The sequence below is a fragment of the Arvicanthis niloticus genome, chromosome 22 (genome assembly GCF_011762505.2).
Source record: "Arvicanthis niloticus isolate mArvNil1 chromosome 22, mArvNil1.pat.X, whole genome shotgun sequence".
Classification (NCBI taxonomy): Eukaryota; Metazoa; Chordata; class Mammalia; order Rodentia; family Muridae; genus Arvicanthis; species Arvicanthis niloticus.
The window spans coordinates 51874500-51883180 of NC_133429.1; positions in this window are offsets into that span (position 1 = coordinate 51874500).

An 8681-nucleotide genomic window follows, 5' to 3' on the forward strand; every position below is an offset into this window, starting at 1 on the left:
ATCAGGCCTTTTGAGGAAAACACCAAGGAATGTGAGTGTCATGTGGAAAAAGTAATGTGATGTCATCACAACTGTCAGTGAGGAAAGAGAAGCTGAGCTACCTAAATTTAAGAGGCTATATGAGATAGCATCTGTAAGGACATCTCTTTTTCCTAAATCTATTGATTCCCTTAGCTATTTTGCTCTGCAGTCTCATAGTAGGTAATCTTTTTCTCAAAAAAGAGTCTACATTATTACCCATGAAAGCTGAGTCCACTGTCATGATAGATTCTGAGGAATGTCCATGTTATGTAGAAAATGGATCATACTTGACTAATGATTTATGTATGGTTGAAGTCAGTAAAGTTATTTCATATGTTTGCCACTCATGAGCACAAACAGGTAATTTAATGTTGGAAAATATTAATAATAGGTTTGTAAAGGGGCAGTATGAAGCTAGCCTATTGATTGGATAGGTCTTAGCCATATGAGAGTACTGGAGTTTAATTATAACTAAATAAATTTAAATATTTCCTTAAATGTGCCAGAGAAATTTGAAAAACTCAATGTTCTATTGGACATATTTGGTTGAGAATCGAAGTGCAGATGGAAACACAGACTTAGATTCACCCAGTTAGAATGAATGACATCAAAATATAAATAAGTGTGTCAGACATAAAAAGAAAATGAACTTTCACATACTGTTGATTGAAATGTAAATCAGTATAGCCATTATAGAAAATAGTAAGGCAAATACTATTAAGAATAAAGGCACCAGGTGATTTAGCAATTCCACTCCACAGATCTCCAAAGTAAAAGACATAACTGCATGCCTATGTTTATTGTAAAACTACACCCAACAGCAAAGATATACAATCAACTGAGATGACTATTGAGAGATATATAGATGGAGAAACTGTGTTTCATATATACAATAGGGTATAATTCAGCCATAACAAGAATGGAAGCTGTAACAACAAAAAATGGAACCTGAGGACATTATTTTAAATAAGATCATTATTTAAAATAAGGTTGAGAAAGCAAATACCACATGCTCTTACTCAAATACAAGATTAAAAGGCTTACCTTATGGAAGTGGAGAAGAGAATTGTAATTGCCAACAGCTGGAAAGAATGGAAAGGGGAAGAGAAAGGAAGGGGATAGTTATTGGGGCAATGGTACAATTAACCAGAAGGAATTACTTCTAATGTTCTATAGTTCAGTATGGTAACTCAGATTGATGACAATTAAAACTAGAGAGGGCATTGTCTCAACATAAGAAAATGATAAATGTTTTAGATTAATATGCCAATTCCACAGATCTAATCATTGTGCATTGCATATGTGCGCTAAAATAAGACATTGTATCCATTAAAAATATATAAAATTATTGTGTCAATAAAATTATTTAAAGTGTAATCCAAAAACATATAGGTCCTAAAATCAGAATCCAATTGTGAAATTTCAATACTGACAGATGTTAGTTATATGGCCTAAGAGAGGTATGTAGTGCCTCAGACTTCCATATGAAATATGAAAACCTGTTATTGCAGATATAATGCTTCAGTAAGGACTACATTATTTTATATATGCAAACAAGTAGGATCATTTTTAATATGATGAGAATTCAATTAGTAATAGCTTTTAGGATAATTATTTACCCATGTTTATGTAGTAACTTAGGGGCATAGACAAAGTTCCAGATCCCATCTAGCCTTTTCTACAGTTATATGAGCCAGTTTTCAATAGAGAGCATCATTTCACATTCATAACACCCTGTTCTTGCCACCTTACACATCTCCCTCTTTGCTCAATTTCCTTATGCTGTGCAATGGAATCTCCCATCCTGAGAACCCATGCCTGCCCCCCTCCCATTTCCTTTCCTGATGCCCATTTTCTCAGGGAATCCAGGATCCTAGGAACAGCTGCAGCTGCTCCATCTGCCTGCAGCTGCTGCTCAGAAGCAGGAAAACATGTCAGCAGTGCTCCCTCCCAGGGCTGATTTTCTTTCTCATTTATCCTTGAAAATCTTGTTGGACTGTGCCAACTGTGGGCACAATATCAGCTGTCCCCTGTCTGTCCCTGATGCTTCTGCTCAGGGACCTTTTGTATTCAGGCTCCAGCTGAGTCACACATTCTAGACTATAACCCAGTAATTCCTTCTGATAGCTTTCATGGGTATTCAAAACCATGCATGTTCCTATGGGTCACTTTTTCTCTTGGCTCTGATTCTGCATTAGTCTGTTTCACCAGCCCAGTGTGGCAGACATCGAACTCTCCTAGGAGAAACTGTAGATGGTGATGAAGGCAATGATGACTACAATTTATTAAAGGAAAGAGTGCCAGGCCTCATACTACATATCATGTCCCCTATGCTTAATGTCATTAAAATCACTAACTCTTATTGTAATTATCCTACAGATAAAGACTTTGATGTTTTAAAAAATTCTGAAATTTGTCCAAAGTCAGTGAATGATATTATGTGACAAACCTGCTACTTATCTAGGGCTTGTTGGATTATCAACTCCAAAATAAATCATGAGCCTCTGAAGACTGTAAGAGACAGAGCTTTCTTCATATGTACAGTTGGTGAAAAAGTATCTGCTTGTTACACTATGACATTTGTGAAGACGTATCTAGTGACTAAATAGGAAAGTGGTTGATTGCAACAAAACTATTCAAGGGAATTGAATTATGTGGGACCCTAAAACAAAAACAGGAAATTATGGTTTGCATATAAAGCCTTCTCTAAAAGTCCCATGTGCTCAAAGCTTGGTCTCTAAATTATGAGTCCAATCTTTGAGGTGTAGTTGAATTATGAGGACTCCACCCAAGTAAAAGAAAATATTAGCTCATTTGTGTATTCATAATTGAGTAGACTTAAAAGGTGGTGGAAAATATGTAACATCAAGCTATATTGTTGGAAGTAACTTGCTGCATCATGCCTTTGAAGAGCTTTCTCTGTCTCTCTTCTCATCACAACAAGCCCATGGTCATAGGGACATTAACTGGAATCAAGAACCACAAATAATAACAATATAATAATAAAATTATAATAATAATAACTTCATCCACTGGGTTATATTTTCTCAGATATTTTGTCACTATGATTTAAAAAAAAAAAACATAACACAAGGAACCAGTGATTTTTATGTTGTTCTGAAGACACAATCAGAGACCATACTCAAAGGAGGGATGTTTCACAATGTAGTGGGCCCCAGGGTTTGTGCAGCAGGAACCAAAATGGATATCCCTCGGTTAAGATACACAATGGCAACAGCTGCCTATTTTTTTAATATAGAGCTGAGTTTCCCTTCTACCTCATGAATGACCTAGCTCTTCAGGACAATATCTAAAAGACTCTGAAATGTTTAAATTAGAGAAGTTGCACCCACTATTTTCTATTCTCACCTTGATTCTATTGTTCTGCTTTCTAAAACTATGCTGTTTCAACAATGTTTATCTGCATGTTACTCTACATTTTTATTTGTACAAAAACATTCTGAAGAAAATATAATTCAAAAAGCTAGGGACATGACTCAGTTTGTAGTGTGATTGCCCAGAGAATATTAAACACTGAATTCATTCTCTAACTCCACATAAAACCAATCATGTTGGCCTACAGCTGTAATGGTAGCCCTGAGGAAGCCAATATAAGATTATTAGAAATAGGCACTGATCAGGCCATTCTCTCCTACATAGTAATTATAAAGGCAGACTGGGCTACTTGAGACCCTGCCTCAAACAAATAAGCAAGAATAATAATTCTATATAAAGTCACTCATTTTGTTTTGTTTACTTTTCCTTTCTTTTCCTTTTTTATTATCTCTCCTCTCTCTGTGTGTGTGTGTGTGTGTGTGTGTGTGTGTGTGCTGGCGCATGCGTGCACATGAAACTCAGGTCATCAGATTTTGCCACATGCAAATTTTTTCTCTGAGCTATCTTACTGGCCACCATTACTACTACTTTATTGTAACTACATTTGGGTATTATTAGGAAGGGGACAATGAATAAAGCCTATAATTCCAGCATTCAGTAGCCTGGAACAGAAGAAGCAGAAGTTAGATGCCAGCATGGACAAAGTAGGGAGGAAGAAACAAACATTTTATGGATGTGTTGGAATGTAAAGTGAATATCACAACTCTCAATAGATACTTTAAACATTTCCTTGTAAAAATTGATTTACTTTTATCTCTTGCCCTGGGGGCTATCAATATAACACATACCCTAAACAGTGTCCCTTCTTCAGTAACTGAAAACAGATAGAGGATACATAAGGTGAAATAGAAACTTAAATCTTTGGATTTGTCATCATGAGCTCCTAAACTGTGAAAGATGAGCAATATAATCACTACAGAGATAGCTAGGGAATGTTTTACCAGACATAATTTCCATCCAGACCTGGAGTGTTTGGACAGATTTAGTAATTAAGGAGAGCACTCGGGAAAAAATTACATTGAGCTAAGACAGGTAGCAACTTCACTTTGTGGTGATCAGAAGAACAGTAACCCAAGGAGACAATATAAACTTACATATAATAGCAAAGAAAAGAAGAGAGCATGGAGTGGGTAGCTTATGGGTTTAAGTGGTATATGTATGTCTGGAACATGAATAGTTTGGTGAGAGAGGCTAAATATTATGTTTGGAAGGTGGGGGCTTTATTCCATAATGACAGGAAGATCAGCGCAGTACTTTTAAATCAGTGTATGTTCATGGATATGCATGTGAGTACATATTTGTATTGGTGAGTACAGGAATTCACATATCACAGTGCATAAAGATATCAGAGAAAAAGCTCAGGTATCTGACCACTACTGTGCATAGGATCAATAAGCATAGCATAGTTAGCTGGCCTAAAATTTAGGTGATTAAGCTGTCTCTATACTATTGGAGCACTGGGATTGTAGAGATGTGTTTTACTGCACCCTGCTTTCTGTGGGGTTTGGATATCTGTACTCAGGTCCCTCATGTTTGTGTGGCAAGTGCTTTACCTGTTGAATCATTTCCCCAGGTTAAGGAAGTTTTTTTTTTAAAAAAACAAAAATACCATTATGCTGACCTTACTTTAAAATAGTTTATCAGAGTATAGTGATAGAGAAAATGAGACATTGAATACAAGAAATATTATCACTATTGTATGAGTTCAAATGCATGAATGCTGAAAGTCTGAAAGTGAGGGAAAGAAAGCATGTCTGAGGGGTCAGGTGAATGGAAGGCAGTTAGACAGATCATTTGTAAAGGTTCTACTTTCTTTTTTCATATCTAACTCTATTCTGCCCTCTCTATCTTCTGCTGGAATTCTGATTCTCCCATATTGCTTCTGTCAGTAACTGCTCATGTTGGTTTCCTCTTTGTGGAAATCTAAACACTAAGAATCAGTATTCTTTCTCAAGGCATTTTCCCATAGCTAAGAGAAAGTAAGTCCTTCCTTCCAAAGTTTCTGTTTGGATGGAAGATGAGTTATCTCAGAGCTGCAGGGAAAGTGGGAAATTTCAGAACTTTCCCTCAGGCTGGCTGTGACTCCTAAACTTGTCTTTATCCCTCCTCCAACACAAAGTCTCTCTGATTCCCCCTGGCCCTCCATCTGTCTGCATGTGTCCTAGATCTCCCTAGGCAGGGATTAGGTAATTATGCCATTCCCATCAGTATGCCCAGGAGTCTGGCAGGAGGGAAGCTGCAGGCTGGCAGCAGTGGGGTGGGCAGGAGCCAGGGGATAGTCTGCTCCAGCTTGCGGCTGTGTTTGGCCCTCAGTGGGTCAGCCACATGCCTGCCTGCCCTGGATCTGGCTTGGCACAGAGGCCAGCTCTCAAAGGAAGAAAAACAGCATTAGATAAGAATGATTGTCATTGTTAAAGTTCCCCTCTAGGTCTAGTCTAATGTGAAAAAATAGACACCCCCCTCTCTCTTCCTATTTTCTGTCTCATCTCCTCTCTTGAAGCCTAAACTTCTAATTTAGATGTTAACAGTGTGAATGAAGGAACTGTCTATAGACTTGTCAAAAATTAAAAGAACCAAAAAGTATTTCTACTGAGAGTGTATTCAAACATAATATATATACATATATATAATACCAACTATATATAATTATATATAATGTTGAGAATATATATATATATATATATATATATATATATATAGAGAGAGAGAGAGAGAGAGAGAGAGAGAGAGAGAGAGTTGGTGTTCAATGTATACCAAACTATGTTGAATTATCCACATTTTCAAATATACATAGACATAGCAGATATTTACCTTTATATATGCTTATTTTAATATGTATGCATTCATATATGTCTATAAAGAAACACAGCATAAAATTAAGAACACTTGAGCTGACACTAAGAAATAAGTTTCATATGGCATATTTTCAACAGACCTCAATGTAGAGGGAAGAAGTGGTTGTAACACTGGCAAGTTACCAGTGAATTGATAAATAATGCCCAACCCATGTGTTTAAAAGCAACAGATTGAACTAGGTGGGTAACACACAAAAGAGACAAGATGGTAGAAGAGGCCATGCTTAGGAAGAAGGGTTCAGCTGGAGGAGAAGGGGATAAGAGAAAGTAATATATGTGAACATGACTGAAATACATTCTACACATGTATGAAATTGTCAATAAAATAAAAAATCTAAAAATAATCCTCAGCACAGATTATGCATATGAATAGCTCAGAATTTACAATATTTGCAATAAAAATAAACAATAACAGTCAAATTTATCAACTTATAGAGGAAACAGAGAAGTTTCCCAATTATAAAAATAGTATAATGTCTCCTCTTTGGCCTTAGAGAAATCTATTTTAGATAACTGGAGCCTAAGAATAAGTTCATTGCCAACAAAATCATTTTCCCAAATGAGAATAAATTTAAAACACACCACATCCTTAAAATAGCTGATACGCAATTGTAAAACTACATAGTGACATTTAAATAGCACTTAGATTTTAACATGAAGATCATAATTTCCTTGGTTATCAGCTTCTATTCAATCATTTATTTTTTCTTTTCCAAAATTATGTAAATTTGCTCTCTTGTCATGGAGGAAATGAGCAGAAGGTATTAATAGAATTACTAATATATTTAACTAAAAGAAATGACAGGTATCTAATGTTGAAAGCATCTTACTTTATAGGCATAATAATAGAAGCTTACAGAGTTTATTGAACGCTCATGCTTATCTAATCCCTGCCCTTGGAGATATAGAACACTTGTAGACAGATAGAGGACTGGAAGAGAGGGGTCATGTTCTACTATTTATTTATTTATTTATTTATTTATTTTATTTATTAGATCTTTTATTTACACTTCAGATGCCATCTCCTTTCCCCATTTCCCCCCCCTTAGAAAACCCCTATCCCATGCCCCCTTTTCCTTTTTGCATTTATACATTTTTATAAAAAATGTTAATCATAGGCTTTATAAGTTTGGTATTGTTCAGTCAGAGGTGTAACCCACTACCCAACCTAGATATAACAACTATCTTTGACTGGTGGAGATACATGAACATCTGCCTCCCTGTCTCACCCCTCTTTCTCTCTTTCATCACCTAGCTTCTTCTCCTCTCCTTCTTCTTCTCCTCTTCTTACTCCTTCTCTTCCTCTCAGTACTCCTCCCACCTTAGCTCCTCCTACACATCACCCTTCCTGTTAAAATGAAACTTTTCTCTCAAAATACAATTAGAGCATAATTATGCCAATTTGTACCAGTGAGGTACAAGATAGTCCTAATACCCAGTCCATCCTTTTGTTGACTAACCAGCACCTCTGTCATCTATCCTAACTAAAACATTTAGTTCTGAACCTGGCTTTAGGATGAATGTCAGCTGATGACCATCCACTCAAATCTTTTCTCTCAAGGTAAATAGCCAGGATTGGCTATGAGGCTATAAATGTTCAACCCCGTCAGAAATCCAGAATGACTGAGTTAACTATAATTGTGGGAAGCACAAAGCATAGCTTCTAAAACTTAGCCAATTTATAGAGACCTCTGAACACCTGGACACTCCCTCTACTTCAAAACGTTGGAGCATCTGTTCTTCTGCCTTCTGGCCCAGGATCATCTGACAGACCTTAGTGCTGCAGAATTATTAAGGGCTGATTACTCTGTCTAGGCAGATATAATCAGTCAACTATTCTGCAAGTGTGTCCTTTTCTGGACAGTAATTTGTCTGTAGAAGGAAAGAGGCAATTCTTGCCTAGTGGCTATCTCACCACAACTGGAGTAACTCCAAGGATGCTCAATTTCTTCTTAGAATTCAATATAGGAAGCTGTCCGGAGCAGACAGATCTCTAATGAAAATGAAGATTAATACAGAAATGTTTGTGATGTCAATTCTAAGGATTTCTGATGTTTTGAAAACCAACTATCCATGTAAGGTAATCTGGACTGTTGCCTGTTAACTCCAGTCAGCTATTTCTAAATAAAACATAAAGTACACCCTTATAATAAACTCCAAGCCATGAATTTGCTATAGTCCCTTAACTCACAGGCTGACCTTCTCAAATCAGTTTAAAAAAGTTAAAGATGGACTGGGTCTAAGCTTTGTATTCCTAAATGTGTTATACTGGTACAATGCCTATGAGAGTAACAATATTTATCTGACTCTTATATCACTAAGAAGCTCATGTCAATGAAAACCTTAAAATTTGTAATCAAAGTAAATTGGTGCCATTTAAGAATTTATATCTTCATCTTGATACTAATC